This window comes from Sciurus carolinensis, chromosome 2 (assembly GCF_902686445.1).
Source record: "Sciurus carolinensis chromosome 2, mSciCar1.2, whole genome shotgun sequence".
Classification (NCBI taxonomy): Eukaryota; Metazoa; Chordata; class Mammalia; order Rodentia; family Sciuridae; genus Sciurus; species Sciurus carolinensis.
Genome location: NC_062214.1, coordinates 119,074,297 through 119,086,383, shown reverse-complemented (window position 1 = coordinate 119,086,383; position 12,087 = coordinate 119,074,297).

Here is a 12,087-nt window from a genome sequence, read left to right as displayed (position 1 = left end):
GGAAAACTACCCCATTCACATAATTCACATAGCCTCAAAAAAAAAAAATACTTGGGACTCAATTTAGCAAAAGAGGTGAAAGACCTCTACAATGAGAACTACAGAACATTAAAGAAAGAAATTTAAAAAGAACTTAGAAGATGAAAGATCTCCTTTGCTTTTGGATAGGCAGAGTTAATATTATCAAAATGGCCATACTACCAAAAGCATTGTACAGATTTAATGCAATTCCTGTTAAAATTCCAATGACATTCTTCAAAAAGAATCAGAAAAAGTCATCATGAAATTCATTTGAAAAAATAAGAGATTTGGAATAGTCAAAGCAATTCTTAGCAAGAAGAATGAAGCAGGAAGTATCACAATACTAGACCTTGAACTATGCTACAGATCCATAGTAACAAAAACAGCATGGTATTGGTATCAAAAGAAACACATAGACCAATGGTACAGAATAAAAGACACAGAGACAAACCTACATAAATACAGTCATCTCATACTAGACAAAGGCACCAATAATATATATTGGAGAAAAGATAGCCTACTCAACAAATGGTGCTGGGAAAACTGGAAATCCATATGTAGCAAATGAAATTAAACCCCTCTCTCTCCCCAACCCTGCACAAAACTCAACTCAAAAGGGATGGAGACTTAGGCAACAGAACAGAGACCCTGTGCCTAACACAAGAAAAAGCATGCCCAAGTCTCCACCAGCTCAACTCAGGAACTAACTTCCTTAACAAGACTCCTAAAGCACAAGAAGTAGAATCAAGAATCAATAAGGGGGATGGATTCAAACTAAACTGGGATTTTGCTTCTTCTCAGCAAAGGAAACAATAACGTGAAGGAAGAGCCTACAGAATGGGAGAAATCTTTAACACGTGTCCCTCAGATAGAGCATTAATCCCCAGGATATATAAAGAGCTCAAAAATCTTAGCACCAGAAAAACAAATAACCCAATCAATAAATAGGCTAAAGATCTGAACAAACACTTTACAGAAGAAGTACAATCAATCAACAAATACATGAAAAGTGTTCAACATCTCTAGCAATTAGAGAAATGCAAATCAAAGTACACTGAGGTCCCATCTCAACCTAGTCAGAATGCCAATTATCAAGAATACCAGCAACAATTAATGTTGTCAAGAACATGGGGAAATGGGTACACTCATACATTGCTGGCGGGACTGCAAATTGGTGCAACCACTATGGAAAGCAGTATGGAGATTCCTTAGAAAACTTGAAAAGGAACCACCATTTGACCCAGCTACCCTACTCCTCAGTTTATACCCAAAGGATTAAAATCAGCATACGTCAGTGATGCAGCACATCAATGTTTATAGCAGCTCAATTCACAATAGCTAAACTATGAAACCAGCGTAGATGCCCTTCAATAGATGAATGGATAAAGAAAATGTGACACATATACAATGGAATATTACTCAGTCCTAAAGAAGAATGAATGTAAATGAATCATTTAATCATTTTCCAGTGGAGTTGATCTGTGCCTTATATGGTTTCTAATCCCACAGCAGGAAAGTCTATTTTCTGCCAATGCTATAAACAACACTGTATTACCACACGGAGCCCGTGGAGCCTTACCGTGTGTGGTCTTTGATTTTGAGGGCCTGTCATAACTCTCTGATGGAAGTTTCCAGTGATGTCTCTGTTCTCATCTTTGAGTTGGCCAGAATCTGCATAGTTCATTTTTCTTCTAGATGATTCTGTCCATTCTCATCTGAATACCAGACATCAGCACTTGCTCCCTTTTGCCCCTCCTGAGTGACGGAGAGGGGGACTAAACCGGACCTGTGACCCCTCACTCCGCTCCGCGGTGGCATTAGTGGCTCCTGGTGGCGAGCGGGCTGCCCAGACCTTCTACCACAGGAGGCCCAGGTGGGTCCAGAGCGCTGGTTCTGCCCCTCCCCCAGTGCTCAGGCCTCCTCCTGTCTATAAGTGTAGCAACCTATAATTTATGTACAAACTTTCTTCTCCATTCTTCTACTTTTGTTGAACTGTAATACGTTATCATTTTTCCATATTCACCCTGCTGTGGAATATCACACCAGAATTTATTTCTTCTATCTATAACTTAATATCCATTGACTAACCTTTCTTCATTCCTCTCTCCAGTTTCTGGTAACCACTATTCTACTCCCAACTTCTATGAAATCAACTTTTTATATTCCATATATGAGTAAGATCATGGGATATTTGTCTATGTGTACCTGACTTATATCAATTAATATCACATCTTCTAGTTCCATGCATGTTGCTGCAAATCACAGGATTTCATTAATTTTATGGCTGCTTAGTATTCCATTGTATATATGTACCACATTTTTCTTTGTTCTTTCTTCAGACACTTATGTTGATTCTCTACTTGGCTATTGTGAAGAGTGCTGTGATAAACACAGGAATGTACATGTCTCTTTTACATACTGATATCATTTTCTTTCAAGATATCTCCAGTAGTGGAATTGATGAATCATATGCAATTTTATTTTTAAAATTTTTAAGGAATCTCCATGCTGTTTTCCATATGATTGTACTAAATTACATTCCCACCAACAGTATTCAAGTGTTCCTTTTTCTCCACATCCTTTTCAGCACTTGTTATATTTAGTATTTTTAATAACAGCCATTTGTGTTGGAATGAGGTGATATCTCATTTTGGCTTTACTTTGTTTCCCTGATGATTAGTATTGTTGAGCATTTTTTCATGTACCTGTTGCCATTTTATATCTTGTATGGGAAAATGTATATTAAAATCCATTGCCCATTGAGAAATTGTTTTTTTAATTATTTTTTGAGGTTTAAAAGGTTTATTTTGTGACTAATCATTTCATAATGAGCTAGGAATAGAACAACAATTAGTATTGTAGTAACATTTCCAAATTAAAGAATCTTACGAGATTCTAATGTTCTAAATGTCATTCTAGGTTTCCTCTAGGGAAGATTATTGAAAACACCTTTGTATTTTTCTCTTTTAAAATAACTTAAAAGATACTGAGATAATGCTCTCATTTTCAGTAAATTAGTCACAATGCTGTGTTTTACTAATTCATTTAAGCTGTCAAGTAGTAGAATATATAGGCTGTTGCTAAACTGGACAAATTTAGATAATTATAATTTTGGAACTTGACCTGCTTTTTAAAACAATATCTAGACAACTGTAGTCAAGGGGACTATTGATAAAGAATTATCTGTGTTTTTGTTTTTAACTTTATGCTGTGAATGTGTAAACATGTCAAAACAAACTTCCTCAATAGCTCAAAAAATAACTTAAAAAATTCAAACTGATATGCAAATTGTAGATATTTACAGGGCACAGTGTGGTAATTCTGTATGTGTATACAATAATCAAATTAAGGTGATTGATATTTATGTTTCCTTAAATGTTTATCATTTCTTTGTGTCGAGAGTCTTCTAACTTCTTTGTTTTAGTTCTTTATAAACATGTACTACATTGTTCTAAACTATGGTTCCTCTACTGTGCCAAAGAGCACTCAAAACCATTCCTCCCACTTCACTGTATTTTGGAATCTGTTATCCAGCTACTTCTACCCTTTTCCCTATCTGTCCTAGCCTCCAGTGACCACTATTTTATTTTCTACTTTCATGAACTCAAAATTTTAGCTTCTACCTATGTGTGAGATCATGTGGCATTTGTTTTGTTGTGTTTTATTTTACCTACTTCTCATAATTCCCTTCAGTTCCAATAATGTTGCTGCAAATGACAAGATTTTATTCTTTTTGCCTGTGTGTGTGTGTGTGTGTGTGTGTGTGTGTGTATTTAGAGATGAATTTGGTTTGTTCTTGCTTTTCTAGTTCCTTGAGTTGCATCACTATGTTGCTTGTTTGAAATCCTTTTTTAATATGGGCACTTTTTGCTATAAAATTCCCTCTTGTTAATACTACTTTTGTTGTATCTTATACATTTTAGTATGTTGTGTTTCCATGTTCTTTTGTTTTGAGAGGTTTTTAGATTTCCTTTTAGATCTCTTTGATGACACAGGTACCTTCTGTATTTGTCTTCCATAATCACATCAGTGACCTAAATTTATTGTGGGCCATGCTATGCTATGTTGTATTCCAGAAACATCAATTATTGAAGGTCTTCAATTGTGTCAGAGATTACAGGTTTTTGTGTTCAAGAGTGCACTTATTTCCTCAAAATGCGATATCATATATTCACATCAAAACACACCAAGATTTCATCACTCCTGTTTGAGAAATATGGAGAAGCAAAGGAATTCCAACTTTACATTGTAGGTGGTGACTGAGAGCAGTGTCATTATCAGGTTTGCATTGCAGAAAATCACTCCTAGTACCTTTGTGAGGAGACTTCATGCCCAGAGATCAATTAGGAGCTGAGAAATGACAGATACTGGACTAAGGAAATGATACTGAAAAGAGAGAGGAAGGACAAACATGTGTAATATTAAAAAGAATACACAGGGAACAGGATTGTAGCTCAGTGGTAGAGTGCTTATCTGTCATGTGTGAGGCACTGGGTTCAATCCTCAGCACCACATAAAAACTAATAAATAAAACAAAGGTATTGTGTCTATCTACAACTAAAAATATATTTTAAAAAAAAGAATATACAGATTCCAGCTGATGGGATCAGAATCTAGGTACCTCTCTGAATTCTAGCTTGAAAAGACTGAAGGTATCACCAAGCTAGGGGAAAGAAGCCAGGTTTCTAAGGGAAGATGGCAAGTTTAATGAAAGTTAAACATGGAATTTCTTATTCAAATTACATGGTACAGAGTTCAAGAAAAAGTCAGGATTGGTGTTAGAAGTTTGGGAGGCTACTTCAGAGGCACACAATGCTTAGCATGAAACTTAAATCCATTACAGCAAGAATTACAAATAAGGAATCCATAAAAATCTGACCACAGTTTGAAAGAGTGATCTTTTAGCTGAAGTTCAGTGGCAAATCCATGCAGAGGACTGGATAAAGATTTATCAGAAATCTTTTTTTTTTTTTAATTGTAAACAAATGGGATACTCGAATGTTGTCTTCCAGTCTTTTACTAACAGTCTCTTGTTGCCATTATAAGGATTGCCACAGGTCACCTGGGATCTGATGGATGGCAGGCCAGTTTCTTAATGACTTGAGTGACTAACACGTGAATAATAATGTGTGCATATGGTACCTGCTGCCACTCATCTGGTAATGCAGAGAGAATAGTGAGATATTATATTTGAATTGTTATTCATACTATTTCCAAATGGTATATCTACTTTTAAAAATAATTGTAGGGTTTTCAAGATGGCAGACTAGAGGGCGGAAGCATTTCATGTTGCTCCAGGACTCAAGATTCAAAAGAGGAGATAGTGAGTGACTTGGGACCAACTCAAAGCCGCCGGGTGAGTTTCTCCCATTGGGAAGGGGTCCCGGATGGGGCGGTAGCCCCAGAACGCAGAGAACTTTGTGAAGTAGAGTGGCTCGGCGAGACGCCCCTCCCCCCGCTGAAGCGGTAAACACGGACAGCAAAGCAGAGCGAAAAAACTTAGCGAAAAAATGGCAGAGCGAAGGTTCCAGGACTGCGAGCAGCTTCTCTAAGGAGGGACAACCTAAGGAGACTCGTCTGCGAAGGGTGAGGCTCCAAGGCCCAGGAGGTAGGTCCAGGTCCCTGGGAACGTTGCCTGGGAAGGCTGCCCTGCCCAGGCGGTAGCTGTGGATTGAGGGGAACCTCTAGGAGGGGAACTGACCAGCGAGACCTCCCCACCGGGTGAGTCTTCCCCTCCAGGTGAGGTTTTCCCACAAGGACGGTAAAACCAGAGACACAGGCCCAAACAGGCTTTGCCTCAGCCCGCAGTCTAGTTCACCTTTGGATGACCATTGGTCAACAAGTGGAGGCACCTCTGCCCACTAGTAGAGAATATACCCCACCTAAAGACCACCACCCTTAGAGAGGCAGCTTCCTTGGGGAACACCGCAGTATCAACTTCCTCTAAGACTTCAGGCTACTGAAGGATAAGAGGGGATACACTAGCAAGCTTCAGGGACATTATAAGTCAATAGAGGAAATCTAAAACATCTCTGTAGTCCACTGATACCTGAACGACATGAGAAAAAAAGGGAAGAAAATGCCTCAAACAAATCTGGATGGTACATCAATAAAATCCAATGACAGCATGGCAGAAGAAATGTCAGAAAGGGAGTTCAGAATGTACATAATCAACATGATAAGGGAAGCAAACAATGAAATGAAACAGCAAATGCAGGCATTGAATGAATGCACAAATCGACAGTTAAAAGAGCAAATACAGGAAGCAAAAGACCCTTTCAATAAAGAGTTAGAGATATTGAAAAAAAAAATCAAACAGAAATCCTTGAAATGAAGGAAACAATAAACCGAATTAAGTACTCCATAGAAAGCACAACCAATAGGATAAAACACCAGGAAGACAGAACCTCAGATATTGAAGACAAAATATTTAACCTCGAAAACAAAGTCGAACAAACAGAGAAGATGGTAAGAAATCATGAACAGAATCTCCAAGAACTATGGGATATCATGAAAAGGCCAAATTTGAGAATTATTGGGATTGAGGAAGGCTTAGAGAAACAAAACAAAGGAATGAACAACCTATTCAATGAGATAATTTCAGAAAATTTCCCAAATCTGAAGAATGAAATGGAAAATCAAGTTCAAGAGGCTTATAGGACTCCAAATACACAAAATTACAACAGACCCACACCAAGGCACATTATAATGAAAATACCTAACATACAAAATAAAGACAGAATCTTAAAGACTGTGAGAGAAAAGAACCAAATTACATTCAGGGGGAAACCATTACGGATATCAGCAGAGTTTTCAATCCAGACCTTAAAAGCTAGAAGGGCCTGGAATAACATTTTTCAAGCCCTAAAAGAAAATGGATGCCAACCAAGAATCTTATACCCAGCAAAACTTACCTTCAGATTTGATGACGAAATAAAATCCTTACATGATAAACAAAAGCTAAATGAATATACAAAAAGAAAGCCAGCATTACAGAACATTCTCAGCAAAATATTACATGAAGAAGAGATGAAAAACAAAGAAGCAAATCAGCAAAGGGAGGAGATATCCTAAAGGAACTCTCAAATAAAGAGGAACCAAGTCGTGTCAAAAATAAACAAATAAATGAATAAAATGAGTCAAATGACCGGGAATACAAATCATATCTCAATAATAACCCTGAATGCTAATGGCCTGAATTCATCAATCAAAAGACATAGACTGGCAGAATGGATTCAGAAGAAAGATCCAACAATATGTTCCCTGCAAGAGACTCACCTCATAGAAAGAGATACCCATAGACTAAAGGTGAAAGGATGGGGAAAAACATACCATGCACATGGACTCAGCAAAAAAGCTGGAGTATCCATCCTCATTTCAGATAATGTGGACTTCAAGCCAAAGTTAGTCAGAAGGGATAAAGAAGGACATTTCATACTGCTTAAGGGAAGTATAAATCAGAAAGATATAACAATCATAAACATCTATGCCCCAAACAGTGGCTCATCCATGTATGTCAAACAAATCCTTCTCAATTTTAGAAACCAAATAGAACATAACACAATAAGACTAGGTGATTGAACACATCTCTCTCACCACAGGACAGATCTTCCAAACAAAAATTGAACAAAGAAACCATAGAACTCAATAACACAATCAATAATTTAGACTTAACAGACATTTATAAAATACGTCATCCAACCAAGATCGAATACACTTTCTTCTCAGCAGCATATGGATCCTTCTCTAAAATAGACCAATGTTAGCAAATACAAGAAGACAGAGACACTACCTTGTATTCTATGAGATCATAATGGATTGAAGTTAGAAATAAATGAAAGAGTAAAAATCAGAAATTACTCCAACACCTGGAGATTAAACAATATGCTATTATATGATGAATGGATAACAGAAGATATTAGGAAGGAAATTAAAAAATTCTTAGAGGTAAATGAGAACAAAGAAACATCATATCAAAATCTCTGGGACACTATGAAAGCAGTACTTAGAGGAAAATTTATTTCATGGAGCACATTTAATAAAAGAAGTAAAGCTCAACAAATAAACGACCTAACACTACAGCTCAAAGCCCTAGAAAGAGAAGAACAGACCAACACCAAAAGTAGTAGAAGACAGGAAATAGTTAAACTCAGAGCTGAAATCAACGAAATTGAAACAAAAGAAACAATACAAAAAATTGACAAAATAAACAGTTGTTTCTTCGAAAAAATAAACAAAATTGATAAACCTTCAGCCACACTAACAAAGAGAAGACCAGAGAAAATCCAAAGTCACTAAAATTCGGAATGAACAAGGAACGATCACAAAGGACACGACTGAAATACAAAACATAAATAGAAGCTATTTTGAAAATCTATACTCCAACAAAATAGAAAATTTCGAAGATATCAACAGGTTTCTAGAGACATATGAATTGCCTAAACTGAACGAGGAGGACATACACAATTTAAATAGACCAATTTCAAGTAATGAAATAGAAGAAGTCATCAAAAGCCTACCAACAAAGAAAAGTCCAGGACCAGATGGGTTCTCAGCCGAGTTCTACAAAACCCTTAAAGAAGAGCCCATTCCAATACTTCTCAAAGTATTTCATAAAATATAAGAGGAGGGAACCCTCCCAAACTCAATCTATGAAGCCAATATTACCCTGATACCTAAACCAGACAGAGACACATCGAAGAAAGAAAATTTCAGACCAATATCCTTAATGAACATCAATGCAAAAATTCTCAACAAAATTTTAGCAAATCACATACAAAAATATACTAAGAAGATAGTGCACCATGATCAAGTGCGTTTCATCCCAGGGATGCAAGGTAGGTTCAACATCAGGAAATCAATAAATGTCATTCACCATATCAACAGACTTAAAGTCAAGAATCACATGATTATTTCAATAGATGCAGAAAAAGCATTTGATAAAATACAGCATCCCTTCATGCTCAAAACACTAGGAAAAAATAGGGATAGTGGGAACATTCCTTAACATTGTAAAGGCCATCCATGCTAAGCCCATGGCTAATATCAGTCTAAATGGTGAAAAACTAAAAGCATTCCCCCTAAAAACCGGAACAAGAAAGGGATGCCCTCTTTCACCATTTCTATTCAATATCGTCTTTGAAAGTCTAGCCAGAGCAATTAGACAGACCAAAGAAATTAAAGGGATACGAATAGGAAAGAAGAACTCGAACTATCCCTATTTGCTGATGATATGATTATATACTTAGAGGAACCAGGAAATTCCACCAGAAAACTTTTAGAACTCATAAGTGAATTCAGTAAAGTAGCAGGATATAAGATCAATGCACATAAATCCAATGCATTTTTATACATAAGTGATGAATCTTCAGAAAGAGAAATTAGGAAAACTACCCATTCACAATAGCATTGAAAAAAATAAAATACTTGGGAATCAATCTCACAAAAGAGGTGAAAGACTTCTACAATGAGAACTACAGAACACTAAAGAAAGAAATTAAAGAAAACCTTAGAAGATGGAAAGATCTCCCATGTTCTTGGATAGGAAGAATTAATATTGTCAAAATGGCCATACTACCAAAAGTGTTATACAGATTCAATGCAATTCTTATTAAAATCCCAATGATGTACGTTACAGAAATAGAGCAAGCAATTATGAAATTCATCTGGAAGAATAAAAAACCAGAATAGCTAAAGCAATCCTTGGCAGAAAGAGTGAAGCAGAAGGTATCACAATACCAGATCTTCAACTCTGCTACAAAGCAATAGTAACAAAAATGGCATGGTATTGCTACCAAAACAGAAAGGTGGATCAATGGTACAGAATAGAGGACATGGACACAAACCCAAATAAATACAGTTTTCTCATACTAGACAAAGGGGCCAAAAATATGCAATGGAGAAAAGATAGCCTCTTCAACAAATGGTGCTAGGAGAATTGGAAATCCATATGCAACAGAAAACTAAACCCATATCTCTCACCATGCACGAAACTAAACTCAAAATGGATTAAGGATCTCAGAATCAGACCAGAGACCTTGCATCTTATAGAAGAAAAAGTAGGTCCAGATCTTCAACATGTTGGCTTAGGACCAGACTTCCTCAACAGGACTCCCATAGCAGAAGAAATAAAAGCAAGAATCAATAACTGGGATAGATTCAAACTAAAAAGCTTCCTCTCAGCAAAGGATACTATCAGCAATGCAAAGAAAGAGCCTACAGAGTGGGAGAAAATCTTTGTCAATCATACTTCAGATAGAGCACTAATCTCCAGAATCTATAAAGAACACAAAAAACTCAACACCAAGAATACAAACAACCCAATTGACAAATGGGCTAAGGAAATGAACAGACACTTCACAGAAGAAGATGTACAAGCAATCAACAAACATATGGAAAAATGTTCAATTTCTCTAGTAATAAGAGAAATGCAAATCAAAACCACCCTAAGATTCCATCTCACCCCAATTAGAATGGTGATTATCAAGAATACAAGCAACAACAGGTGTTGGCAAGGATGTGGGTAGGAAGGTACACTCATACATGGCTGGTGGGGCTGCAAATTAGTGCAGTCACTCTGGAAAGCAGTGTGGAGACTCCTTAGAAAACTTGGAATGGAACCACCGTTTGACCCAGCTATCCCACTCCTTGGCCTATACCCAAAGGACTTAAAATCAGCATATTACAGAAATACAGCCACATCAATGTTCATAGCTGCTCAGTTCACAATAGCCAGATTGTGGAACCAACCTAGATGCCCTTCAATTGATGAATAGATAAAGAAACCGTGGTATATATATACAATGGAATATTACTCAGCCATAAAGAATGATAAAATTATGGCATTTGCAGGCAAATGGATGACATTGGAAAATATCATGCTAACTGAGATAAGCCAAACTCAAAAAACCAAAGGAGGAATGATATCGCTAATAAGTGGATGATGACACATAATGGGGTGTGGGAGGGGTAAGTCTTACTGTTAGAGTTAGGGTTAGGGAGGGGGGCAAGAATGGAGGAAGGAAGGACTGTATAGAGGCAAAAGAGGGGTGGGAGGGGTGGGAGGGGTGGGGAGAAGGGAAAATAACAGAATGAATCAAACAACAATACCCTATGTAAATTTATGATTACACAAATGGTATGCCTTTACGCCATGTACAGACAGAGAAACAACATGTATACCATTGGTTTACAATAAAATAAATTTTTAAAAATAAAAAAAATAGAAACTACTCCAACATCTAGAGACTAATAACACACTATTGAATGATTTATGGATAATAAGACATCAGAGGGGAAATAAAATATTTTTAGCAGTAAATGAGAACAAATATACAACATATCAAAATCTCTGGGACAGTATGAAAGTTTTACTAAGAGGAAAACTTGTTGCATGGAGTGCATTAATAAAAGAATAAAAAGTCAACAACTAAATGACCTAACATTACAGCTCAAAGTCCTAGAAAAAGAAGAACAGATCAACATTAAAAGTAGTAGAAGACAGAAAATAATTTAAATCAGAGTTGATATCAATGAAATTGAAAAACAAAAGAAACAATTCAAAAAATGGACAAAACAAAAGATTGGTTCTTTGAAAAAATAAATAAAATTGATAAACACTTCACCACACTAACAAAGAAGGAGAGGGAAAACTCAAATTACTAAACTTCGTGATGAAAAAGGAAATATCACGACAGACACTATTGAAATAGAAAACATAATTACAAGCTATTTTGAAAATCTATTCTCCAACAAAATATACAATCTCAAAGACATTGGCAGGTTTCTAGAGACCTATGATCCACCCCAAACTGAATCAGGAGGACATACAAAATTTAAACAGCTCACTTTCAAGAAATGAAACAGAAGATGACATCAAAAGTAAGTCTACCAACCAAGAAAAGCCTGGGAGCAGACAAATTCTCAGCTGAGTTCTACAAGACCATCAAATAAGAATTAACACCAATGCTCCTCAAAGTCTTTCATGTAATAGAAAAGGAAGGAATCCTTCCAAACTCATTCTATGAAGCCAGTATCAGGGCTGGGGTGATAGCTCAGTCAGTAGTG